This window comes from Geotrypetes seraphini, chromosome 6 (genome assembly GCF_902459505.1).
Source record: "Geotrypetes seraphini chromosome 6, aGeoSer1.1, whole genome shotgun sequence".
NCBI lineage: Eukaryota > Metazoa > Chordata > Amphibia > Gymnophiona > Dermophiidae > Geotrypetes > Geotrypetes seraphini.
In genome coordinates, this window is record NC_047089.1 from 202,833,310 (window position 1) to 202,861,240 (window position 27,931).

Consider the following 27,931-nt stretch of genomic DNA (forward strand, 5'->3'; position numbering starts at 1 on the left):
GGAGACTGTCCCAAATTTGTTGGTTGTATATAGATATATTTTATCTATCTTTAGATATAGATAAAGAGACAGATAGGAAGGTAGATATAAAGAAAGAGAGCTATATAGTGCTGTGTACATCTAGTAGCATTATAGAAATGATAAGTAGTAAAGGGAGTGATAGTAATGGAGAGAGCAAAGAAAAGAAGAAAAAGCATGTGATCGATCTATATATTCAGAAGTGGGTCACTGAGGTCATCATTAATACACATAACAAGGTGAAAGACAATTTAGAATTAATTAATCCACAAGGAGCTGCTGGAAATATTACATAAAGACATTTGAGTTAGATCTAACTTTCTCTCTTTGGCTCTTTCATGGGCTTCCCTGAATCTGTGAGCTAATTGGAAAGAAAGCATACCTAGTCTTCCTAAGCATCTTCAAAAATGGTCATGGAAAAAAAAAATCTATTCATTTTCCAGCCTAAAAAATGGTATAAATAAGAAGCCACCTCCTAAAGCCGTAACATAAGAAATCTAGCTTGATTTACTATTGTGATAAATAGCTGCAGCCCTGGTTAGTTTTGTGCTCCTGGGCATCTCATTAAGTATTAATAGGCAGACAATATCCATCATTTTCAGAGAGACCTGGGTTTAATTTGGAGAACGTGAAGGGAAGGAAGAGTAAATGAGATCTGAATGGTAGTAGAAGAAATATATACCACAATTCTGTTAGCAAATATTGCTAGACAAGTGTTCTATTAATGTTTCATCCTCATCCCTCTATTAGGAATTGTTGAATGACAGCGGGTTGCACTATTAGACTTCAGAAGCTCTTATACAGATGAGGTAACCACATTCTATGCTTTTAGAAGTTAATTGATCTGGTATGACACTGAGGGGGGTAATTCTGTAAGGAGCTGTCCAGTTTCAGACAGGAAGAATGTGCATAAATACCAGTATTTCAGTCATTTTTCTGTGTAAAAAGAAGTCTGCATGTGATAATGACCATATTCTGGCTAGGTGCTATTATATCTGAGGGCAAGCAGGCGTAATATTCTCACAGAGCACACTTTACTGAATACTAGCTTAGTGGCTATCATAATGGTGACTGGCATTTATTGAATCTGGCCCTGAGTGTATTGGTTATACAAGGGGGTGCTGAAAATTTCTCAGCCCAACCAAGAAGAGAATGACATGGATATGGCTCAATCAATGATCTGAAACAATGTCAAAACACAGAATTTTGTTTCTGCATATTGGCACTTAACAAAATAATATAGCACTCTTTTCAACTACAGTGGCAAAATAATGCTCAGAATCAGTGGCATACCAAGGGGAGGGTGGCAGTCCGTCCTGGGTGCTAGCCATAAGGGTTAGGGTTAGGGTTAGGGTTCCTGGCCTGGGAGTCATGGTCTGGGAACTTCCCTTCTCACGGCCCGGTGCCAAGACTCTGGATAGTCCCCGTGGCCCAGCATATTACCAGACTTCTCTCCCTTTACCTTCCGTGAAGCTGAAAAAACTGCCGGCCTCGGTAGTGATTTAGCTACGTTGCCCGTGGCTCCCCTTCCTGCGTCTGCCAATGATGCAACTTCCTGTTTCCGCCCAGGTGGATTGCAGAGGCAGACACGGAAAGCAGGAAGGGGAGCCGCGGGCGACGTAGCTGAATCACTGCCGAGGCTGGCAGTTTTTTCAGCTTCATGGAAGGTAAAGGGAGAGAAGTCTGGGAACTTGCTGGGCTACGGGGACTATCCAGAGCCTTGGCACCGGGCCATGAGAAGGGAAGTTCCCGGACTATGACTCCTAGGCCGGTAACACCCCCTCATGGCTGGCACCTGGAGGAAACATTACTAAAAATATTTTGGGGTGTCAAAAATGATGGCAGGGGGTGTCAAAAAAAACAATGGGCCACGGGTGTCACATACCCTAGGTACGCCTCTGCTCAGAATTTAGGAAGTCGGTTGGCTGGGCTGAGAACTTTTCAGCACCCTCTTGTAATATTGGCATAACATATTTCCCATATTTTACCCCAATAAAAAGATAAGTGACCACATTTGAACAAACTATAATTTTCTGACAAGATTACATGGTAAATCTGTAGTTGAGTTTTGAAATAAAAACTCTGGACAAAATGGCTGGGGGGAGGGGGAACTTATCAGTGTGGACAACCATTAAGGCATATTCTTTTACTGTTAACCAAAGTTCTTATAATTAGGTTTCATGGCATAAAATGGGACCTGTGCTAAACTAACATGAGTTAGTGGTAATTTAGCATCTTAACATAAGTTTTTATTTATATATCAAATAAGCCTTGCGGTCTAGGCAGTTTACAAAAGAGGCAAATCTGACCAGTGTCAGCGAGCTACAATAAGACTCGAGAAGGGGGTTAGCAGTGGAATTACAAAGGTACTTAAGAGAATACAGTATATTTACAAAGTGGTAGAAAAAGTGGTAAACTGTAAGATTTAGAAGTAGGCAGTTGAGGTTTACAAAGGAGGCATAGTAGACCAGTATCAGTGAGCTATGTCATAAGTAATGAACGAGGTTAGCATTTGAGGTAGCTTCCGAGAGTATCTACGATGGACTGCTGAATTTCGGGAAAAGGTGTGTTTTTGGGAGCTTCGTAAAGTGCATGTAGGAGGTTGATGCATTGACCAGTTGACTCGGTTCTGGGTCTTAGGTGGCTGCATGGTAAGAAAGTCTGCTGATGAATCTTACCAGTAGCTCACATTGATAACTATACCCTTAAGTGTTTTTTTAATTAACCCACTTCTTAATCAGTCAACATGGACAGAGATAACTGAGCAGACCAAATGGACAGATCTTCTTTATCTGCAACCACCTATTATATTTTGATGCCATTAGAGATAAAAGGTGTTGTGGTGGATTTGAATTTGACTTTTAAAAGTCATGTTTAGGAATTGATAAAAAAAAATTTTTTTTCATTTGCGCCTTTGCAATAGACTTCAACCAAATTTGTCTCCTTCCATATTTAGGGTCATTTTGCAGTCAATGGCTTTATCATGTCTGGACTATTGTAATCTTGTGTTCTTGGGTTTACCAATAACCCTGTTGAGTGCATTACAGATTGCCCAAAATTTGATAGTTAGAGCTCTCTTCCGATTGGAGAGGACTGAGCAAATCACAGAATACTATGTGAAGTTATACTGGTTGAAGTTAGATCTTATATATTTCAGGCTGCTTGTGATGGTATATTTGTGTTTGAATGGTTTGGCTCCTGCAAGTTTGGTAGGTACTATTCAGGCTCATGTCCCTTTATCAAAATTGTGCTCTGTCCATCAGGGCGATTTGTCAGTGCCATCTGTAAGGGAATTGAGACTGAATTCTTCACGTGCGACTCTTTTCCTGTAGGAGACCCCAGGAATGGAATCTTCGACCCTTGTATATCAAAAAAACAATAGGTTTAAGAAGTTATTGAAGAGACATTTATAAATGTCCCTGTATAAATGCCTTTTGGAAAAAAATTTGGCCCCAAATTAATATATTATTAGAAAATCATGTTGGACTTACATATGACACAATTTTATTTGGAACAGCAATGAGAACACAGAGTCCAATATCAGCAAACAATAATAAACTTTTATTGATATTAACAGGGGTCGCCATACAACAAATTACGGTACTCAAAACTGGAAAGATCATACAAAATTAAATTTCACTTTTTGGTGGAATTCTATTTGCCATATATATAAGATGGAAAAAGCAATAGCGTTACAACATGGGTATATTAAAAAATTTAATAAAATCTGGGGACCATTGGCTATTTTTTCTAAAGATCAGATATCATAGCACAAGGATAGAACATATAATAGGGGTTAGGGTGGGTACAATATTATAAGAACAGATGATTTATAATTTATTGCAAAAGGGGTCTTTATATATGTTTGTATTAAAATATATATTGTTGGATATTCAAGTGTATATTGAAAATTATATGTATTATATATTTATCACTTGATGTAAGAAATTTAAAATGAATAAAGAATTTAAAAAAAAAAAAAAGAAGAGACATTTATTTTGCAATATGAAATATGGGCATTAAGGCATCTGTTTTGATGTAAGCGCTGGTCGCATATTTTGTGAGTGTTTTTACATGTATTTTATGTATTTTTATTATGTATGTTTACATTGTGAGCCGCTTTGGGAAAAGCGGGTTATAAATAAAACAAATGATACAAGTTACTGTGCCTGTGCCATAGTCAAACATTTCACATGTGGGATAAGAAAAATGCAAGGAAGTCAGACAGATTGAAAATACGTAGAGAAGTAGAAATACTTGGTCTGTCAATAAATTCCTCCCAAATTTTGCCATATCTTCAAAATCATGGGGAAGAAAACTCTACTGGGCTACAAGCATAAAATCTGGAGTGTCAGCTACACAAGTTTTATAACTGTGATACTCTAATTTAATCATGAAATAATGAGAATCATATTGATGTTTGGCTTTCTGAACTGTGGTGACATGATTAATTGGAATCTTTACGAGGCATGACCAATCTTCCTGAGATGACCTTGCAGTAAAATAACTGTACAGAATGCACATTGTATTATAGATTAACAGTTTTAGTTTTCAGACCAAATGGCCAGTGAAAACCATGAGGATTTAACATTTAAAAAAAAAAAAACTGAGTAAGGAAGCTATATGGTCTTTAAAGCTGAGATCAATCAATCAAACTGTCTAGTAATAATTTTTAACGTAAGAGTCAAGTTTCAGGACCATACCAAGTTAGAGTAGAGGGGAAGCATATACCTTTTGGTTATAACACCCCCCTTCTAGGATGGCTGCAAAGGGTCTGCCTGCCCTTATCTACATCAGATACCCCTGGGGAATGTTCAGTTTCAACTTTATTTAATATACTGCAAATCAGTGATAACTAAGTAGTTCAAATAATGTAAAATTAGTAAAGAAGGAAAAGGAAAACCACATAAAAGAGCTAAATTACAAATGTTCACATAATAAAGAGAGGAGCTAGAGGGATGGGAAAATAATTAAGCCCTTACAGGCAGTGAGGGCAGAGCAGGAGACAGAGAGGAGGCGCTGGGAGTCTCAGTAGCAGCGTGCTGAGACTCAGGGAACCAGCGATGGCGAACGGCAAACTTTACATCGAGTCGGGGTAGGCGAGAGTAGCTCCGCCCACCCCCACCGCGTCAGCAGTAGGCGCCCGGGCCCCCCTCCTTAAAAGGAGGCGAGCCAACGGCACGCAGCCGTTTTGCGCGCGGCGAAGGCGAGAGAGCGCCTTTGCGAAGGGCCTTGAGAAGGGCCTCTAATAGGCCGAATCCATACTCTAAACTCTTTATAAAAAAAAAAAAAAATTTTTTAAACACATTTCCTCCACACTCTAAACTCTTATACACACTCACTCTCTCCACATACGCTTTTCTTACACACTCTCATCCAGGCAGATAGTCTTCTCCTGACACTCTCTATTCTCTCTCCAACTCCCTATTCTCATTACTTTTCTATTTTACACCTAATCTCTCTACCTTTGGATATGGCAGGGAGGACGCGGAGTACCAAGACTACCATCCAGTTCATCACGCCAATGTCCGGCGGGATCCAGGGGATGGTGCAGAAGGAAGAGGGTGGCACTGGACGGAGGGCAGAGGTTGCTGTGCAGACCGAGACCGCCCCCCCAAACCACGCTACAGTTTCTACTCAGACAGAGGAGATGGAGCAGCTGAACAAGGACATCCTACAGGAACTATGGAGCCTTAGGGAGGAGGTGCAGCGCTTAAGGAGCATCAGGGAGGACGAGGCCTTCATCGACGGAGCCATCAAGGAGGTTTCCCATTTGGCAGAGCTGACCCATGACAGATCCATCCTCGAGACACCCAAGTCTCCAGTTATAAATTCCACGATCGGGATGCAAGAAATGATAGGGGATGCCGGTCCCTGGCAGCTGGTAACCTCCTCCACGGGAAAACGCAGGAACCCCCCCCCCCCCCTTTCTCACTTCCTTTTTCTTCTTTTTGTCCCAAACAGGGTAGCTATACTTCTTCACCACAACTCAGCCTGAAAAACAGATACCACGTCTTGCAGGATATTACTACCGAGGAGGTAGCGGAAGAGGCTCGGGAAGACACCCAGCGCACAACTTGGACTCCAAAGCACGCTGATCAGCCCCCCCGGAAGGAGCGCAGAGTGGTAGTCATTGGGGACTCCATGCTGCGAGGAACCGAGGGTCCAATTTGCAGACCAGATTTGCAGTCAAGGGAGGTCTGCTGTCTCCCTGGAGCCAGGATTCGTGACGTCACCACCTGTCTCGATAAACTACTAAAACCTAATGACCATTTCCCTATGCTTCTTATCCATGTAGGTACAAACGACACTGCAAGGAACACCTCAGAGAACATACCCGATGACTTCAGAGCCCTGGGTAGGAAGCTGAAGCAAACAGGTGCACAGGTGGTCTTCTCATCCATCCTCCCAATTAGAGACAGAGGAAGAGCCAGGGAAGAACGCATCCAACGTACCAACAAGTGGCTTCGCAACTGGTGCATAGAGATGAACTTTGGATTCCTGGACCATGGAAAGGCACTCCAGGGAATGCAGGAACCGGACGGACTTCACCTGACCAGAAGAGGTAAAAACGTACTTGGACACCGTCTAGCCTGCCTACTTCGCAGGGCTTTAAACTAGGTAAGTTGGGGGAGAGTATTCACTCACATTCCAGAGCAGTAAGGAATCATCTTGTGGAGGCGAGACACAACCGCCCTTCTGAGCCCAAGGTAAGCACCCATAATACGCATGACAGCCCTAGCAAACACAAGGGATGGAGGGCCATATATGTCAATGCACACAGTTTAGGTAATAAAATTCTGCAATTGGAGACCGAGATAGTGAATGCCGACCTAGATGTGGTGGCGATATCCGAGACCTGGTTCATGGACTCTCATGGGTGGGATATGGCTATACCGGGTTACAGTTTACTTCGTCGAGACAGAGAGGGCAGGTTAGGCGGAGGGGTAGCGCTATACATTAAAGAAGGCATCAAAACCACCAGAATCACGGACGTTAAGTACACCGGGGAATCCCTCTGGGTGAACCTGGCCAGAGGGAGAGAAAAATGCCTGTATATTGGTGTGGTATATAGACCTCCAAGACAACCGGAAGACAAGGACACGGAACTAATCGAAGACATAGAAAATATCGATCTACGGGGGGACGTTGTACTAATAGGAGACTTCAATATGCCGGATGTAGACTGGAGCACACCTTCAGCAACAACCAGAGGCAGCAAGAGGCTATTAGCCTCCATAAGAGGAGCACGCCTCAATCAAATGGTAATGGAGCCCACTAGGGCCCAAACGATCCTTGACCTAGTACTCACCAATGGGGGAAGCGTCTCAGAAGTCTTCGTGGGAGATAAGCTAGCCTCCAGCGATCATAACATGGTATGGTTCCACCTGAGAAAAGGTTTCCATAGATCAAACACTAAAACAAAGGTACTCAACTTCCGAGGAACAGACTTTGCACGCATGGGAGTTTTCGTCCATCAGGCGCTCCAGGACCAAACTGAGACAGGAAATGTGGAGGATATGTGCTCATCCCTGAAATCTGTCATACACGAGGTAACCGGCCGTTACATAAAATCATCACATAAACGGCGAAGAAAAGACAAACCCCAGTGGTTCACCGCAGAGATCTCACGTCTCGTTAAGGAGAAGAAAAACGCATTTGCTTCCTTCAAACGTACGGGGAAAAGCGAAGATCAACTGCTACACAGGATCAAGTCCACAGAGGTCAAAACGGCAGTCAGGGAGGCCAAACTTCGAGTGGAAGAAACTCTAGCAAACAACATTAAGAAAGGGGACAAATCCTTCTTCTGGTATATCAGTGACAGGAAAAAAAACACAGATGGGATAGTATGCCTGAAAAAAACGGACGGGAATTACGCAGAATCGGATCCCGAAAAGGCCGAACTACTAAATGAATACTTCTGCTCGGTCTTCACCTGCGAGGCGCCAGGGTCCGGCCCTCAATTGAAGCCACAGTCAAACACAAAATTTGAAATTCACACCCAGCGAGGTTTATTTTGAGCTAACAAAACTCAAGGTGGACAAAGCCATGGGACCGGACAATCTGCACCCCAGAGTGCTCAGGGAGTTAGGTGATGTCCTGGCAGAACCGTTAGCCGTGCTCTTCAATCTCTCACTGAGTACAGGGACAGTCCCCTTGGACTGGAAAACAGCTAACGTCGTTCCTCTACACAAAAAGGGTTGCAGGACAGAGGCTGCAAATTACAGACCGGTGAGTCTGACATCGATAGTATGCAAACTCATGGAAACACTGATCAAATGCCAATTGGACACGGTCTTGGATGAAGGGAATCTACGGGATCCCAATCAACATGGATTCACCAAGGGTAGGTCCTGCCAATCAAACCTCATCAGCTTCTTTGACTGGGTAACAAAAAGACTGGACGAAGGAGATTCACTGGACATAGTGTACCTAGACTTCAGTAAAGCTTTTGACAGCGTCCCACACCGCAGACTGTTAAACAAGATGAAATCGATGGGGTTAGGAGAAACTCTGACGGCATGGGTCAATGATTGGCTGAGTGGCAGACTTCAGAGGGTGATGGTTAACGGTACTTTCTCTGAGACATCGGAGGTGACCAGCGGGGTGCCGCAGGGCTCGGTCTTGGGTCCGCTCCTCTTCAACATATTCATAGGAGATCTGACTCAAGGGCTTCAAGGTAAAGTAACATTATTCGCCGACGACGCCAAACTATGTAATATGGTAAGCGAGGGCAATTTACAAGATAGTATGGCCAGGACCTGCGTACATTGGAATGCTGGTCCTCAACCTGGCAGCTGGGCTTCAATGCTGGAAAGTGTAAGGTCATGCACCTAGGTAGCAGAAACCTGTGCAGAACTTATACCTTGAACGGGGAGACCTTGACCAGGACTTCAGCGGAACGAGATTTAGGAGTAATCATTAGTGCAGACATGAAATCTGCCAATCAGGTGGAGAAGGCTTCCTCAAGGGCAAGGCAGATGCTGGGTTGCATCCGTAGAAGTTTCGTCAGCAGAAAGCCTGCTGTCATAATGCCATTGTACAGGACCATGGTGAGACCTCATCTGGAATACTGCGTGCAATTCTGGAAGCCACATTACCGCAAAGATGTGCAGAGGGTCGAGTTGGTCCAAAGGATGGCCACCAGAATGGTCTCAGGGCTTAAAGGTCTCTCATACGAAGCAAGACTAAACAATTTGCAGCTCTACACTCTCGAGGAAAGCAGGGAGAGGGGAGACATGATTGAGACGTTTAAATACGTCACCGGACGTACAGAAGTGGAAGATAACATTTTCCTTCTCAGAGGCCCCTCAACCACAAGGGGGCACCCGCTCAAACTCAAGGGCGGGAAATTTCACGGCGACACCAGGAAGTATTTCTTCACGGAGCGAGTGATTGATCAATGGAACAAGCTTCCAGTGCAGGTGATCGAGGCCAGCAGCGTGCCAGATTTTAAGAATAAATGGGACGCCCATGTGGGATCCCTACGTGGGTCAGGGCAAAACATTGGCTAATCTTAAAGGGAGGGTCTATAGAGTGGGCAGACTTGATGGGCCTTGGCCCTTTTTCTGCCGTCATCTTTCTATTCTTTCGTGTCTATTCTATTCTATTCTATTCTACGAGAAAAAACAATGATATGTTGTCCAGGGCCACACTAAAGACATGATAAGCAAGAGGGCCTAAAAGCATTTCCCTGTAACTTCATCGAGTGTCCCTCTAGTCTTTATAATTTTTGATCAAGTGAAAAATCGATCCACTTGTACCTGTTCTACTCCACTCAGGGATTTTTTTTTAGTCTTCGATCGTATCTCCCCTCAGCCGTCTCTTTTCCAAGCTGAAGAGCCCTAACAACTCCTCTATGAAATGGGATCTATAATTCTGAGAAAAAAAATGTTGAGGGCAGTTTAGAGAGGTCTATAAAATTATCCCCCACTTTTACAAAGCCACACTAGTGGTTGCTGCTTGGCGACAGCACTGAAGCCCATGAATTCCCAGTGGGCTTCGGTGCGATTACCGTGGGCCTATGAGTGGAGTGGAACAGATGGAAATTGGCTATTTACTTTTTCATAAACATAAAAACTATGGGATACAGAATGAAGTCCATCAGATAGCATATGTTGTCATGTAACCCCCCCCCCCCTTTTTTTACAAAAGTGTAGTACATGTTTTAGCATTGGAACTGTTACTGCCACAGCCGGCGCTAAAAACCGCACTACACTTTTGTAAAATGGGGGGGGGGTAATGCTTAATTAAGCATTGAAATTCATTGCTAGAGGATGTGGTATAAGCAGTTAGCATAGCTAGGTTTAAAAAAAAGTTTGATATTTGTGAACTGGATCGGCCGGTTTTTGGAAATTGGGCTTGATGGACCTTTGTCCTGCTCCAGTATTTGCAGTTTTTATGTTCTTATATTCTTTAAAACATAAAAGCTGTTAATGCAAAATGTATTCTTTATTATATAGAACTTGAACTCTTTACTGAATGTAATATGCCTTGAGCTATCAATGAAAATGTGTGAGCCACATATATATAAAATAAATCCCTGTAAAGATCAGAGGAGTTAGGGTCTACAAAGCAGTGAACCAGTTAATGTGCAATAAGTATGAAAGACCTTTCTGTTTAGTATAATGATATCTGGCTCAAGCATCCTACATTCAATTCACTGTTTAAAATATGCATATACGAGGGGCTGCTGAAAAGTTCTCAACCCAACCGAAAAGAGAATGACGTGGAGCCATAAAACTTAAAAGTTATTCCGCATTTTTCTTGACACTTTTCATTTCAGTGCTAGGAAATAAAACAAAAAGTGTCAAGAAAAGAGTGGAACAACTCCACATCATTCTCTTCTTGGATGGGCTGAGAACTTTTCAGCGGCCCCTTATACGCTCATGGGAATAGTTCTTTAAGGAGGCATTTTCTCTAAATCACATTAAAATCTCGGCTTAACATATTTTAAATAGGAGTTTTCCATGTTAAGCCCACATTTAAACCCTCTTTTACAAAGGTGTGCTAAGCGTTTTAGCGTGGATTTAGTGCACGCTAAATCAACGCGTGTGCTAACTGCCAATGCATCCATAGGATATCATGCAGGCGTTAGCGTTTAGCGTGTGTTTAGCATGCGCTAAAAAGCTTAGCGCACCTTTATAAAAGAGGGTGTTAATGTGTCAGTATTTAGAGTTTGTTAAAAATCACAAATCATGTTAATGGGTTAGGGTTTAATGCCCTTTAGAAAATAAATCCCTAAATCTGTACCTTCTTTTAGGCACCTTGATGCTGTGAGACGAGAGCATAGAGGCTCAAAATCAAAACTCTGAAATATCCAAAAACCAGCCTAAGTCGGCACTTGGACATCCTAATAGCAGGAACGTCCAAATGTCGATAATCAAAAACAACTTTCTGGACATGCAGCAGCACTTCTAAGCTGTTGTGCGTCCAGAGGTCAAAGGTACGTGTTGGGAGGTGTGTTATGGGTGGGAATTGGGCGTCCTGCAACGATAATCAAAGCTTTCTCAGGATGTCGTAGAGGGAACTTAGACGCTGGCAGTTAGACCTGTTTGCGTCTAAGTACCCCAAAGCTGCCCAAACCAGATGATCACTGGAGGGATTAAAGTATGATCCCCCTCCCTTACCCACCCAGTGGTTACTGATCCCTTCCCACCACCCAGAGATGGGGAAAAATACAGCACATTGACGGCTTGCCATTAGCTGATCGCGGCAGAGGAATCCCCATCAGGTGAGCCAGTTTCGGGGATTCCTGACAGCTCAGCTGATGGGGATTCCCCCTGCCAGGATCAGCTGAGCCTCCTTCGACATCCCCTGACCTCCCTTGACATCCCCGGACTCCCCCCAACAATCCATACATATTCCCCAACATACTTGGACCCCCACATCACCTGACACCCCGACATCAGGCAACACCCCCATCACCCAACAATACCCAACATCAGGCAACATCCCCCACATCAACATACACCATACGACATGAGGCAACATCCCCACCACCATCACCCGACACCCATGTACTTTCCGATGCAAAATCGGCAGGAGGGAATCCCACTCCCTCCTGCCTACAGGGCCGCATGCTGAGAATGATGGGCCTTCCCCTTCCAATGCATCTTGGGATGCAATGGGAGGGATCTAAGGCCATGATTGACTCAAAATTGCCATCTTAAATAGCTGCTTCTAAAGGGAACTTCCAACATGACATCATGTTTCACCGAAGGCTGTTTCAAGGTTTGTTTCCTGTAAGAAGCACATTAGTACATATATTAAACTAACGTACTATCTTTGCACTTGTATCAAGGAATGAAGCTGGAAACAGCCTTCCGGCGAAACATGTCATGTCAGGAGTTCCCTTGTGAAGCAGCTATTTAATATGAGTTATTAAATTAAAAGTATATGTTTAAACAAAAAAGTTTTAAAAGTTTAAAATAAGAATTTAAAAGGACTGAAGATATTTGGCTAAAGAATTTTCAGTTTTGCTTACTGCGATCTGAATCTAGCTGCTCAAGTCCACAGAATGGTAATGAAAGTTATCTGAATACTTCTGTACTGTGAGTCATAAGTTGTGTTGTATAAACGTATAGTGGCTCCCATGGCTTACTACTGATCCTTTAAAGCAAGCCATGCCATTCTGCTGTCCCAGGGGAGGATTCTCAAAAATTACCGTAACCTTAACATAGTCACTGAACCAATTTCAGCCGGTTTAGCATGCCAGCAATTATACTGGCTGATTAACAGAATGGCCTTTTCCGAGCTTCCTAACAGTCTCTGACTCTGCCATGTAAATGCAGTACAATGAGGTCATTAATATTAAAATGATAATAAAAGGAGCACTCTGGCCGATTCTCTATCATTGCTGGATGATTCCTAAACTCGTTGGGCCACATTTGTGGCCAGAAGTTTCTGACAGGGTCTGAGCTGTTATAGGCTTACTTTCCGGTCAGTGACTGAGCATTGATTGGCTCAAGTACTGACAGGAAAGTAAGGTTTGACAGCTAAGGACCATCCCCCCTGTAATTTATTTTATTAAAAAAGGCCCCCAAATTGAAAGACAGGAGGGATTCTCATTCCCTCCCATCAGTGATCCCCAACCCCCTCCAGCACCCCCAGCTGTAGAGATGCTCATTCCTTCCTACCACTGCCACTGGGCCCCAACAGCCCCCATGACACTCCCAGCAGGAGGGATGCCCTCTGCCTCCTACTGCAAAGTCTTCCACCCCACCCCCCCCCCCGACACTCCCCGTACCTTTCAGATGATGGCCAACCAGAGGGATGCCTACTCCCTCTGGCTAGCAGGCCTGCCTCTCTAAAAACTGCAGGCCTTCATCTTCCTGATGCATCGTGGGATGTACTGGGGAGAGGCCTATGGCGCTGATTGACCCAGGCTCTCAAGGCCCCTCTCAGTAAGCCTTTTTGGACTGGTTTATCTTTTTAAAGTATGCATTCAAAGTTTGGAAGGTGCTTTGTTGTAGAATTCCCCTAAGGAGGAATTAATGAAAGGATGTTAAGCACGTTAACATTCTTATGTGTGTCTTTAGCGGTTAGCATGCAATAACACAATTGTCAATGCTGTGAGCCTGCCGGTGCCGGGTTTTGCAAATGGCCACCGACCAGGGCTCAGCAACGACCGATCTTGACATGCCTTCAAAAGATGTTGAAGGTCCTGCTGGTACTTATAAATAAAATAAAGAAAAATGTCAGGGACAATAAAGTGTTTTCTCCAACTTGAGTCCAACTTTATTTCCTAGGTAGCAAGCTGCTACAGTTTAGGCTTCACCCTCAAAACATGAACATAAAATTCGGGCTTACAAAAACACAGCCCACACCTTTCTTGCAGGTAAGAGTCCAAATGGTTCTAGTGTAGCCTTGCCCTGACAGTCCCACAGTCAAAAGGGCAAAATAAGGCTACAGAAACTACCCAGCCTTTATACTGGTTCTTCATTCTGTTTTTACACACTTTTGGAACGTGTTGCTCAGGCCTGGTTTTTAACAGGCCTTCCCCAGCCAACTTAACAAGCAGCTGGTGGGGGAGGGGAGCAGCTGAATCCACTATACTTTTTAACTTGCCAAAAATTGGCCCCACAATCCCACCCAAGGATCTTGTGTGGATTCTCCCCGCTACTACCCCTTCACGCAATCAGCAATCCAGTCCCAAACAAGCAGCAAAAAGGCACAAAACACACTTCCTTCAATGTCCCACAAATAAGGCTCCAAATTAGAGAATGACACGGGGAAAAAAATCTGTCCCCGTCCCCGCCCCGTCCCCATCCCACCATCCTCTGCACCGCCCCGTCACCGCCGTTCCCTTCACCGCCCCGTCACCGCCATCCCATTCACCGCCCCGTCACCGTCACCGCAGCATGCATAAAAGCCTCAAACAAATATGATTTTATATACAGGTACTTATCTTTATTAACGTATTCCCATGGGTTACATACTGAACATGTGCTGGATTCCTCCATTCTTGCAGCACATGTTCAGGAATAGGATTCAATAACCCATGGGAATGGACACAGCACACTACTACACTAGTACTCAGATTAAAAAAAAAAAAGAACCAGCTCCCAGCTCAGCCAGACTCCCGTCTCCAACCGGTCAAAGAATCCCCCCCCACCCCTGCTGCCGCCGCCAACCCTGGGCAGGCAAGTAGTAGGAAAGTGTGCACCTTACCTCTACTTGTAGCGCCAAAGTTTTCAATGAAATTTCAGCTCCTCCAAGTCTGAAGCAGTGACTCCAAAAAAAATCCTGAGCTTGCCTCTCAGCTCCAAAATCCCCTGATTTCCAATCGCTACTGCAATCCATTAAATATCATGTATGGCAGTAGCGATTGGTCCCCTTCTTGAGCAGGAAAGAACTGACTAATGAGGAGCCAGAATATTGAAGGGGGTGGAGTCAGGCAACGTGCAAGTCGGGTGGAGAGAGACGAGTTGGAGGAGACCACATGGCCGACAAGCATGGCCGCAGGAAAAAAATCAGACACCTGTCCCGAAGTGAACCAAACACACGGTGAAGACCCGGTAAATCGCGGTATGTAGAAGAGGATACATTTGCCTGCGGGGACAAATCTTTTCACCGTTTTTGCGGGCGGTGAAAACTTTTGTCCCCGTGTCTGCAGTGATTTGGCTATGGAGTCTCCATAGCCTGCAGCCAAACTGCAGCCACGCCGTGGTTCCCCGCGGGGATCGCTCCCCGTGTCATTCTCGACTCCAAATCCAGCCGTGAGCCTAGCACTGCTCACACTTGTGCTTCCAGACAGTCCAAAAGAAAACTTCAAAAATTCAAAAGCACACAAACAGTCAGGAAATTCACTTAGCTCTCATCCATGTATATTTCTTCCGGTTCCATGGAAGTATTCATAAGTTCTATGGCATCCTGGCTGGCTGGCTGTCTGGTTTGCCTCAGGGACAGTAGTTACATCTGCCATTTCAATGTCCTGGTTCTGTTGGGTTCAGGAGCCCAGTCCCTCGAGTCTCCTTCCTGGGCTGACCCAGGGTAGACTGATTTGGTCTTTCTCAGCTCAGCCTCTAAAGCACTGAGCTGGCCACGCCCTAACCTGTGCGGGGGAAGGGCAACCTGCTGTTTCTGCTGAGTTTTCTGTTTAGCCTTAATTAGGCTCAACAGCTGTGAATTCTCTGAGCTAGGAGCCTGCCTCCTAGGCTGTCCCTTTTTGTAAGGCACCTCCTGTTGCTCCTGGCTGTTGTCCCAATATTCCTCCCCTCCCTAGGGTTCTGGATCATGCTGGATCAATTTGAACTCAGAACCTCCTTGTTTGTCTGAGTAGAACCTGTTACACTGATCAGCCCTATTAAGGGTAAGGCCTGGGTTTTGAGGAGATTTACCTGGCACAAGCTTAGCCTTAAGACTGGGGTTGTGACAATGCTAATGCATTAGCACGCGCTAATGCACTTTACACCCTTTCATGAATTCCCCCATTAATGTCTTAATCTGGATTCTAAACTGGTTAAAAGATAGGAAAAAAAATCTGCAGAAATAAATGGTTATGTTTCTTGGAAGAGAAATGTAGATAATGGAGTGCCCCGGGGACCTGCACTGGGACTGCTTCATTTTTGCATTTTCAAAAATTATCTGGAAAAGAAATGACAGGCTTAATGCTTAGCGAGGAGCATTATATCAAGTGAATACATTATCATATATTAAATCAAATTTCTAGATGACACCAAATTATTCAAAGTATTTCGATCACTATTGGAATTTGAGGAATTGCAGGAAGATCTTACAAGACTGGGAGACAGGCTGTCTTAAGTTGCCAATGCAATTTAATGTAGTCAATGGTATATATAGGGGTCTTTTTAGTAAAAATCAGCATATGCTAAATGCTAACGCACCCATAGAATATAATGGGCACGTTAGCTTTTAGCACGCGCTAAATTGGTTAGCATGCCTTAATAAAAGGACCTCATAATCAAAACTATAGGCACACAATGCTGGATTCTTTGTTTGGAATCCCAAGTCAGGAGAAGAATCTTGGTGTCCTTTTTGGACAATATGTTGAAATCCTTGATTCAATGTGCTGTGGTGGTTAAAAAAGCAAATACTGTATGTACCATTACAAAAGAAAATGAAAATAAAACAGAAAATAATGATTCCTCTGTATTGATCCATGCTGTGATGGCACTTTGAATATTGTATTCAGTCCTGATCACCCCATCTCAAAAAAATATGTGGAGGGGCATTTTTGATAGGACGTCTAAATCAGAGTTTAGATATTTTACAGAAAATGTCCAAAAGTCTAGTAGCGAAAATTAATATTTTCAAAACAGGAAAATGTCTTTATTTTGGTTTTGAAAATGGTCATTTCTTAGATGTGTTTGTTCTCAGCGCATCTATCTTTTTGAACCATTTCTGGAAAAAAAAAAGCCTGTCCAAATGAAAAACCTACAAAAATTGACCATAGGACATAGGGGGGGGGGGGGGGGGGCACCATTTTTAGTATACTGGTTACATATAAGAACATAAGAATAGTCTTACTGGGTCAGACCAATGGTCCATCAAGTCCATTAGGCCATCCTCATGGTAGCCAATCCAGGTCACCAGACATTCCAGCAGAGCAGTGGGGTGCCCTAGAGGGCACGGCAGTGAACTTCACATAAAATGTTCCAGGTACACATCTCAAAAAGTTCATGGATGTTTAGGAAATGTCTGGTACAAATGTTTATTGTTCTCAAAATGTCATTTAACAACAAAAAAATCAAAACAACTTGGGTACATCAAGTTTGTGTCAAGATTGTTATAATAATTTCACCATATGCTCAATGCTCACAGGTAAACCGGACCCTACATGGGCCATATTTAGGCAGAATTTTGCCTTCCTCAGGGGTCCTGATGATTATTCATGACCTGAGATAAGGTGAAATAGCTATAGATGAATGACACAATTCCAAGGCAGAAAATACCTTTCAATGCTGATATTGCAGCTAGCATTTCTTGCCATGAGCGGACTTTGTCAGAATCTGCGATATTAGCACCGAAATATATTTTGTGCCTCTTAACACTTCTCCTGCCCAACCATTTGCCACAAAAATATGAAAGTGTGTAAATGTTTTGAAGAACCCTTGTATATACTGGGTTTTTTTCCCCACATCTTTGGGGGGTGGGAGTCTTTGAAAACAGGGAGAGTATGGTAGGGTCAGGCCTTAATCCCTCCAGTGGTCATCTCCACTGGAGGGATTAAGGCCTGACCCTACCATACTCTCCCTGTTTTCAAAGACTCCCACCCCCCAAAGATGTGGGGGAAAAAACCCAGTATATACAAGGGCTCTTCAAAACGTTTACACACTTTTATATTTTTGTGGGAAATAGACACTTATTCATTATTGAAACAGTTTTCTAGAATCAAATGTCCAATTTTTGCCCTGGACATTTTCTATAATATTCCAGTCTTGCAGAAAAACATCCAGATGACCTCAGTATGTGGAGAAGCCTCATGTAATGATGCGCTAAGGCCAGTTTTTACCACAGTATGGTAAAAGGGCCACTTCAAATGTTGGTATTGATATTTTAATATACAAAGGGCATGTCTAACTGGGCATCTGCATTTATTTATGTGTCTTTTGGATATGTAAATTTACAGAATACTAGCACCTTCTAATATGTAAATACACTTTACTAAGTGCTACCAGGGTGCTGAGGACTATTCCATAAGGGTGGGCAGAAATAGAATGTATTTATTTATTCATTCAATTTGCTATACTGTTCTCCCAAGGAAACTCAGAATGGTTTATATGAATTCATTCAGGTACTCAAGCATTTTTCCTGTCTGTCCTGGTGGTCTCACAATCTATCTAATGTAGTGCAGTGGAGGATTAAGTGACATGCCTAGGGTCACAAGGAGCAACATGGGTAGCTTTAAACATTGTACCACACTGTAAATGCAAGAGGGGTGTATATATGGGCAAACAATGGGCCAAGCTCCCAGATACGCATGCAACCTACAAAATACTTTAAATTACACACATTGCAGGTGTGTAAAAATAAGGAATACCGATACTGGGTTACACTATCATTCTATAATGATCTGGGCACCCAGATGCTGTTATAGAATAGACCATCACCACACATTCACGAGGTGCCTAAATGGAGGTGCCCCACTTATAGAATTGCCCCTTTATTGCACTAGTTCTCAACCCAGTCCCAGTCAGGTTTTCAGGTTATCCTCAAAGAAGAGATAGATTTGCACACACTGCCTCCTTTGTATGCAAAGTCTATATTCATACTTATTCATTGTGGATATCATGAAACTCCGGATGGCAGGATGTTTCTTGAGGACTGAATTGAAAAGCGCTGTCTTATTTGCATTACTGCAGTATGACCTTCTTACAAAATGGCAGCTGATAAATCAATATCCTCCTCGCGCTAGCTGATTTAGCGCACGCTAATGATTAGCGCACACTCAATGCTAATGCACCCATTATATTCTATGGATGCGTTAGTGCTCGCTAAATCGGTTAGTGCGTCTTAGTAAAAAGACCCCTATGCTATTATATTTAGTCGGAAAAATGCCCTAAAACCAAAAAAATACATATAATAAAAATAAAAACCAGAAGACTGACTCTTAGGACTTGGTACAATTATAAATTATTATTTTGTGAATCCTCAGTGTGAGGTTATGAGCTCAAAAGGGCAAGTCCCTTGTGGAGAGGCTGCTCTATTTGGCCCCGGAAATTATTATTATATGTAGGCCACTGATACTCCTAAACTGCATTTCTGTATTTACATGTATGGTTATAGGAAGTTCCTTCATTCTTTGTCTCTGAAAATATTGGTTCTTTGGGGAAAGGCCCTGTAAGCACATAGATTTAATGCCAGCCATATACTGCCAAAGTGTCTTGAAAAATAATAGCTCTCTATATTTCAGAATCTCATCTAGTAATCATGACCTTGATTTATAAAACTGATATTAATCTCTTCTTACTCTATATCCAGCTCAGACTTTAAATAATGCCCAGAGTGAGGAAAGAGGGACGATAACACAGAAGAGCAAGTGATTTTCAGTGTAATAATAATGACAATGACAATTCAGCTAAATTTATTTTAATATTATAAGTTGGTTCCATGACAGTAAACTTATTAAGATTTAGTAGTGAATTTTATAAGCCTTAGGAACCATTTAGAAAAGGTGCTATTTGTATGTGCGGAGAGTAATTTTATAACAGGTCACCTAAGTATGAGCATCAATTTGGGACATATTTTAAAGAGATACATAGGCACTTATGTGGTTTTATAATACTGCCCCACAAAAGTTGCAGAAATTGTGGAAAAAATAAACTTACATACATTTACACTAGCCGAGGAGCTTGCATAAAGAACAAACATACAATAAGCACTATTGTGCATATTTTATATACTTACTAGTGTTTAAGCCCGTTACATTAACGGGTGCTAGAATAGATGTCTGTCTGTCTTTCTCCTGCCCCCCTGTCTCTTTCTTCCTTTCTTTCTGTCTCTCTCCCTGCCTCGTTTATCTTTTTTCTTTCTATCTCTCTCCTTCTATCTTTCTTTCTCCCTCCCGCTTTATTTCTTTCTTTCTATCTTTTTTTCTTTCTGTCGCTCTTCCTGCCCAGACCCTCACTGAATAGGCTGTTACATTAACGGGTGCTAGAATATATATGTGTGTCTGTCTTTATTTATTTCTCTCTCTGTCTCCTTAGCCGCTTTCTGTATTTCTGTCTTTCTTTCTTTTTGTCTTTTTTTAGCTGTCCACCACCACCCCTTGCATGCTCCCCCCTGTCCATTCTCCCTTCCTTTTATCTCCCCTGTGTCCACCACCACCCCTTCACTGCTCCCCTTATCCCTTTGTTTTACCTCTCCCCTGTCCATCAGCACATTTTCCTGTTCCCCCTGTCCAGCAGTAGGCCTCCCTTCCTTCCCCCCCCCACCAAGCAGTCTGCAATAGTTACATTTGTGAACTTCAAAAAAGCTGGGAACATTGTTAATGAGAAATAAATGCTTCAAGTCAAGCAGACCTTGAAAATCCAGCCCTGTTCCATTTCTGCTGGCATCTTTGTGTTGGGGGTGGCTGCTCCCTGTCGCTTTCAGGCCTTTCCCGGGGCGCTTTAACCTGCAGTAATGTGGGTGAGCGGCTCCAGCACCGGCTGCTCCACCCGGACCCTGGGCACGCACCGCACTCCGCCCCTTAGCTACCCGGAAGTACCGGGCTTCACTCACCTGCTCCCGGAGAGTAGCCCGAGAGGGCGGGGGGGGGGGAGCGGCTGTCATGGTGATCTTGCCGACTCCCTTGCCGGAGTTATTTTTCAGTTTAAAGGTGCCACGGCAGCTCCTCTAACGATCCCCGCCTGCATTAGAAGTGTTTTCTGAAGCAGGTGCGGCTAGTGACAAGAGCCGCGGCGGCACCTTTAAACTGAAAAAATAACTCTGGCAAGGGAGCCAGCCAACTGGCAGTTCAATTGGGAGCTTCGGTCTGGTCTTGTCTGCTTCCTGCTCGCCTTGCCGTATTTTTTTTTTTTAGTTGAAAGACGCGGCGGCCAGACGGAAAAACGGAACCCTAAGCAGCGCATGCGCACTCCTATCTGCGGGTCGCTACAGCTCACGGAAAACCGGCGCACACAGAGGAAGTGCGCATGCGCAGCCTAGCGTTTTATTATATTAGATGGCTCCATTAGTACAACATTAGATAGAAAATAATCATACTGTCAATGGTGAAGAGTCCTTGAAGTTTTTAAGAAAGGGTGAGAAGGTGGTAATTTGATTATTATTGCAATTTCAAAGAACAATATTGGATCCACACTTCAAATTCCTCAGCTCCTTCGGAGATGAATGCAGAAGTAAAATGGATGATCCTGGTCTGAGGATAGCTATTGGTGGCTTGGATGTCACATGATCATTTTGAACTGTTGTAAATGACACTGCCAGGTTTATCCACACAAACTGATAAGAACAAGAGTGATGTAAAAGTAGAGATGGGTTTATTAAGATATTTTTGTTTCAGGACCAATTGTGAATTTTTTTTTTTTTCTTCATTTGTGTTGCAGATATTTTGCTTTTTGTTTCAGGTGGCTATTTAACCCTGACCCACTGTATCGAAATGTGGATCCATGTCGGTTGCTGGCTGAACTACGACCGTTACAGTTAATGTAGTGAATGCATCTAATGTATTTCCATTTCCATTTGCATTTCTAGACTGCAAATACCTTTCAGTTCATTGCGGTGTACAAAGAGATGAAGAGATTGTACAACAGTGACTTACAAAATTTACAGAAAACAATTTTTAGGGCTCCTTTTACTAAGGTGCGCTAACGTTTTTAGTACACGCAGGAAATTACTGCGCGCTGCACCAGCTCAATGCTGGCATTAAGGTCTAGCACACGCGGCAATATAGCGCGAGCTATTCGGCGCATTAAAGCCCTAACGTGGCTTAGTAAAAGAAGCCCTTAGTTAAAATAGTAAGAGTTATAATAAGTTATAATAAGTAATAATAATAAGTTATAATAAGTAAAAATTACTAGATTTTCAATTAACAATAAATTTAGCAAACAAAGATGATTTCGATAGTTTTCTAAATTGCAAATATGAAGATGACAACGATAGCAACTTACAAAACTCAACGTCTAAACTAGCGGCCTGAAAAGAGATCAATCGTTGTAAAAACTTCTTCTAAATGCATCCTCTTACTGATGGAAAAATGAATATGGAAGTAATCCGTAACGGGTGATTTCTGGGCCTACATTTGGTCTGTCACCAGGTTATTTCCTTTCTCATTTTTTTCTTGGAGCCATTTTAATAAGAATACATGGAAAGTGCAGCTATTTACTTATCCTTCCATAAAATCTTGCCACTAAGAGGTTCCTGGAGAAAATTTTCTCCTTTCAGGCCGCAAAAATGAATACATGGCTTGGAAAAATGATGTTAGAAGCTTCTTCTTTAGATTTTAGGAAACTATTAAAGACTCAATTATTTAATAGGCTGACATCGTAATGTTTATATTTGCTCTCATTTTAACCACGTTCATTTATTCTTTATGTTTCTTATCCACATGGCTTACATTTTTTATCTTGATCAGTTTTATTGGAATGGCTGTACCTTTTATTCTGATCAATTTTATTATAAAGTATGCACTGCCTTTTATTGTATTGTACTGAGATTTCTACTGGAAATGTATGTATGCATTGTTTTTCTTTTTTTTTAATTCTTTATTCATTTTCAAAATTACAATAAGTGTTAAATATATTCATTCACATTCACAATAAATACATCACTTACAAACAATCATTTGGTACATTTCCTAAATTCTTATCCCTTCCCCTTCCCATCCCTCCCACCCATATAATTCCATAATCATAAGAACATATAATAATAATTGTTTTTCTTATGCTTTGAGCTGCTTAGAACCTCCCTGGTATGGCGGCATATAAATAAAAATAATAATAATACATTGATGGCACCTATCTTTGCTGTGAATCACACCTACATAGGCATTTTTCGGCACCTTATGCCACTTCCTGATGTTAGCCATGTCCAAAGTGGTATTAGGAAAGTGTCTATGTAGGTGCAATTCCAGTGCCTTTCATCTAGGTACCAGTAGACGCTTGAACATAGGGGTTTTTTTTTTTTTGCTGTTTCTAATGGCATTTGTTAATTAACTTAGGCACTGGTAGAGCAGCAACCGACACCTAAGTTTCAGCGCCAGTTCTAGAATTTCCCCCTTACTGAGCAGGAAATTCTGATGTTAAAAACATATTAAACCTAGATTTTACTGCAATGCCGTAAAAGGGCTCCTAAATAAAGCTAGGCCAAAAGCACTTTAGAGGGTTTAGCAATTTAATTATTACCTTATTTATTCTGTAAAAAATAAATATAGCTGTGGAAAATGGATTTTAGATTATTTCTCAAATTTAAATCCTACTTTATTTTCTCTTGATCTCTAACAAACCTGGTTCTTAAGATGTGTTAGACAATCATCCATGTTATTTACCCCTTAATATATATTAAAGAGCAATAGCGTCCTTATATTATCACAATGTATATTTAATTTACTGCAGGATAAGTAATAATGAGTTGCAAAATATTAAAATGCATGTAAAACACCTCATGATTATGTAAATTGAATAACACAGCGTGCTGTGAACACTGCAAGCTGCATTATCGCAAGAAAAACAGTACCAGCTCAAAGATGACTTTATATTTATTTCCTGGGAGCCATCTTAAAGGAGCAGGAGAAAAGTTTCTTCCCCCATGAAGTTACCTCCTGAACATACCCCTGAAGATATCTCCCAAACACAACCCCTTCCTGAAGAGACCACCTTCACCAAGGCCCACACCCTCCTATAACCTCTGTGGGCCTACCTTTCCTAATCCCAGGTGCCTAGTGGGTTCCTGGCAGCAGTACTCCTTAGTCACTCCTGCTCCTGCCAGCCATGCCAGCACAGATTCAAAATGATACTGACTACTCCAAGCAGTAGCAAAAAGTTCTGTTATGGCAGATTGAGCTTTAGTGGTTACTAGTGCTCCAGGGTTTGCTAAGGCCATTTTGAAGCTGGTGCTGACAGAGGTAACAGTGACTGGAGATCTGTCCTGTCCTGAAACCCACTGGTTACCTGGGATTAGAAAAGGTAGACCAAGGGATGCATATAGGAGCATGAGGGTCTTTGAAAGGAGTCATTGAGGGAAAGGGGTACTTCAGGAAGAGGTATACTTCCATGGGATATCATCAGTGTGCTTTATGATTTGGGGGTATCTTGGTGAGATGTCTTTGAGTGGAGGGGGAAACAGTGTATATTCAACCTTTTTAAGATATTGCCAAGTATATCAAGCATAAGATAACAGGACGATGTTTCTGGGCAATATGAAGTTTGTGAGGCCGATTACTAGCTCCATTATGTTTGTACTATGAAAGCCACTAAACTGGGTTTTGAGAGGTTAGCGACTCCGGCGATAAACTTTGGTGTTGTAAAAGGCCAAATTTTACTACACCTTAGTAGCTTCCCTGTTAAATATCCTCATTTAGAATATTGTGTCCAATTCTGGAAATTGCACCTTCAAAAAGATATGAAGATGGAGTTGGAACAGAAGAAGGCTACTAAAATTGTTGGTGGTCTTCATCAAAAGGTGCATAGGGACAGACAAAGATCTCAATATGTACAGTATACTTTTGAAAGCATTGGAAGCAAACCCCCAAATGTCTCAATCCATCCTCTTTTTTTCTGGAGCCATATGGTAACCTTAGAAGACGGGAGAGGGGAGATATGATAAAGATGTTTAAATACCTTTGTGGCATAGATAGGCATGAGGAAGGTCTCTTTCAATTGATTGGATTGGATTATTTATCTGATTTACAGCTATTGACATAAGTATACAATACAATCCCTTCACAAAATCTATAAAATACAATAAAATACAAACAGTAGTTCAAATTAGCAGAATCAAGTCAATCATTACTAAATCCTATAGTAACAGATTACTTCCATAAAATTGCTGAAATAATTCTCTGTTTTCAACAGTTTACAAAATGACAAATATGACAAAACCATCAAAGAATCTGTCAAACAAAGAATTCCATAACGGAGGACCTACATAAGAAAAACATCTGTTTCTTGTGAGAGACAACTTTATGATACCTAGACCTGGCAATGAAAACAGCTCTTTGCTAGAAACTTCAGGGTAAGAGGGCATTGGGTGAAGTTAAGAGGTGATAGACTCAGATGTAATCTAAGGAAATACCTTTTTTTACAGAAAGGGTGGTAGATGTATAGAATAGTCTCCTGGCAGAGGTGGTAGAGACAAAGACTGTGTCTGAATTCAAGAAAATTTGGGACAGGTACAAAGGATCTTTTGTGGAGAGGAGGAGATAGTGGATGCTGTGGATGGACAGACTGGATGGGTCATTCGGCCTTTATCTGCCATCATGTTTCTATGATTCTATGTTAATTAAGGGCAAATGCATTTTATATGCTTTTACTAATTTTATAAATATCTTTTTTCATTCTAGGGTTGTAACAAATTTTAGACTCTAAACAAGCTCATTACTAATTTTTCCTTTTTAATTTTTGCTTCTCTTCCAAGCTTTAAGTCACCACATTTCTCAGCAAAGTAATGTTAACTTACCTACAGAGGCTTCTTCTGCTTTCAGGCTTGTTTCATAATTGTAAATTCCAACAGCAAATTCATCAAGGAACACTGGGGACATGACATACATTACAGGAAGAGCAAATAGTTTCTTATGTCTCCCTAGTGTTTGGATAGTACTAAATATATTGGATAATATTGTATTTAAATGAACTGGTGGACTTATAATACAAGGCATGTGCAGTGTACGTTATGATGTTAGTTAACCTGTGCACCAAGGGGCTAATTTTCAAAAAAGAAAAACATCCAAAAAATGGTATAAAGTGGCATTTGGATATTTTATTTGCTAAAATGTTCCAAATTGCCATTTTCAAAGCACATGTTTTAGATGATTTTCTTTGCTGTTTATCTGCAGTGCATCTAAATATTGAGGAGGCTTGTTGGGAGGGGGTATTCTGGGTGGGTTTAGGGTAGATTTATGATTTCTATGTTTTTCTGCATATAGCGGACAATCTGAAAGAAGCAGAGCAGTCCAGGTCTTCAAACCAATGGGATTTTATTGACAATCATACAAGGCAAAGACATGACTTGACTCGGGCCGTGTTTCAGCTGAAAAGCCTGCCTCAGAAGTCTTAGAATCTATGACCAAAAAATATTATGTTGGAAAATAGTGATAATCAATTGAAGAATTGGAAAAAAAAAAAAAAATCTAAATCATAACTCATAAGATGCGTCAATTCAAATGAAGAAATAAAATGCTAAAATGATATGACAATGAAATAATTAAATGGCATCTGCACATATTGAAATGGAAACTTATGAGAAAGATCCCAGGAGGTTCATAATCAAAACAGAAATACGTCTAAAAAACCCACCTAAATCGGCACTTGGTGGATCAAAAAGACAGGTCATCCAAGTGCCGATAATCAAAACGGGTTTTAGACGTATCTAAAAGCAGCTTAGGCCTTTTCACTGCCACTATATGCCCAGAGTGAAAAGAGGCATTTTTGAAGGAGTGGGTAAGTCGGGAGATAGGCGGGATGTGGGCCAACCTGGACTTAGGCTCTCTTTTACTAAGGTGCGCTAACCAATTAGCGTGCACTAAACACTAACATGTGCGCGTTAGTCTATGGATGCGTTAGCGTTTAGTGCAAGCTAATTTGATTAGCATGCATTAATCGATTAGTGCACCTTAGTAAAAGAGGGGGTTACCGTATTTTCACGCATATAACGCGCATACATGTATAACACGCATACGTGTATAGCTCGCGGGTCCAAACCATTTGTGTAAAAAAAATTTTATATAGCACGCACACGCGTATACCGCGCATGCTGCTATAACCTCCTCCCGCCACTCCCGCTTACTCCCTCTTCTGGCCTGCAAACCGGCATCCTCCCCCCTCTCGCGTCACCCCCCTCCCCCGCGATCCTACATCCCCCCCAGCACCGCAAAGACATCGGTCGCTTACCCGATTGGGCACCGGCACCAGCACCAATGCACAGGAAGTGCCAGTGCCAGTGCCTGAAGATCCTCCCTCGTTGGGCTGGGCTGGGCTGGGCTGGGCGGTGCGAGGGAGATCCTCCCTCTTCCCTGTGCCGGGCTGGACTGGGCTTTGAACATTTGCGCATGCTCAAAGCCTTCTGGTCTCGCTCTCTCCGAGAACGAGGGAGGATCTTCGGGCACTGGCACGTCCTGTGCATTGGTGCTGGTGCCGGTGCCCAATCGGGTAAGCGACCGATGTCTTTGCGGTGCTGGGTGGGATGTAGGATCGCGGGGGAGGGGGGGTGATGCCAGCGAGGGAGAGGATGCCGGTTCGCAGGGGGAATGCCGGATCGCACTGAAAAAAAAATTTGTATAACGCGCTCACACATATAACGCACATGGTTATACTCGGTTTGTAAAATTGTGTATAACGCGCGCGTTATATGCGTGAAAATACGGTAGTCATCCTGAAGGGATAATCAAAAGTTTAACAAGACTGCCTAGATGGAACTTAAATGTTGTGACTTAGGTGATCTAAAAACAGGTCTAAGTGCCCAGAAGGTATCCAGAATGACCAGATAACCACTGTAGGGACAAAGTACAGACCCACCCCCCACCTCCATAAAATTTGGAATAAAAAAGTATAGACCTGCCTCCAGAACATCAGCACTTAGCATAGGAAAGTCTAGTAGAGATGCACAGAGGTGGCTTTAAGTAGTTGGGGGGGAGGTGCTAATGAACCATAGAGAGTAGGACCCAGGCCCATAAGCCACTCTAACTACTGCATTCATGGTGATAAATGTGCACCCACCAAACCCACCTAAAACCCTACTATACTGTCATATAGGTGCCACCTACAGCCATAAGGGCTATTGGGGTGTTAGACAG

General features: G+C 42.4%; 1 protein-coding gene and 1 long non-coding RNA gene across 3 annotated transcripts in view; one reads left to right on the forward strand and one right to left on the reverse strand.

Moving 5' to 3' along the window:
* LRRTM4 (leucine rich repeat transmembrane neuronal 4) overlaps positions 1-27,931 on the reverse strand; it is a 718,417-nt gene that overhangs the window by 243,718 nt on the left and 446,768 nt on the right. The window lies entirely within an intron of this gene.
* On the forward strand, positions 1,627-26,456 carry LOC117362475. The gene is made up of 3 exons (XR_004539895.1): positions 1,627-1,685; positions 24,996-25,155; positions 26,066-26,456. It is a non-coding gene; the product is annotated as an uncharacterized LOC117362475 (long non-coding RNA).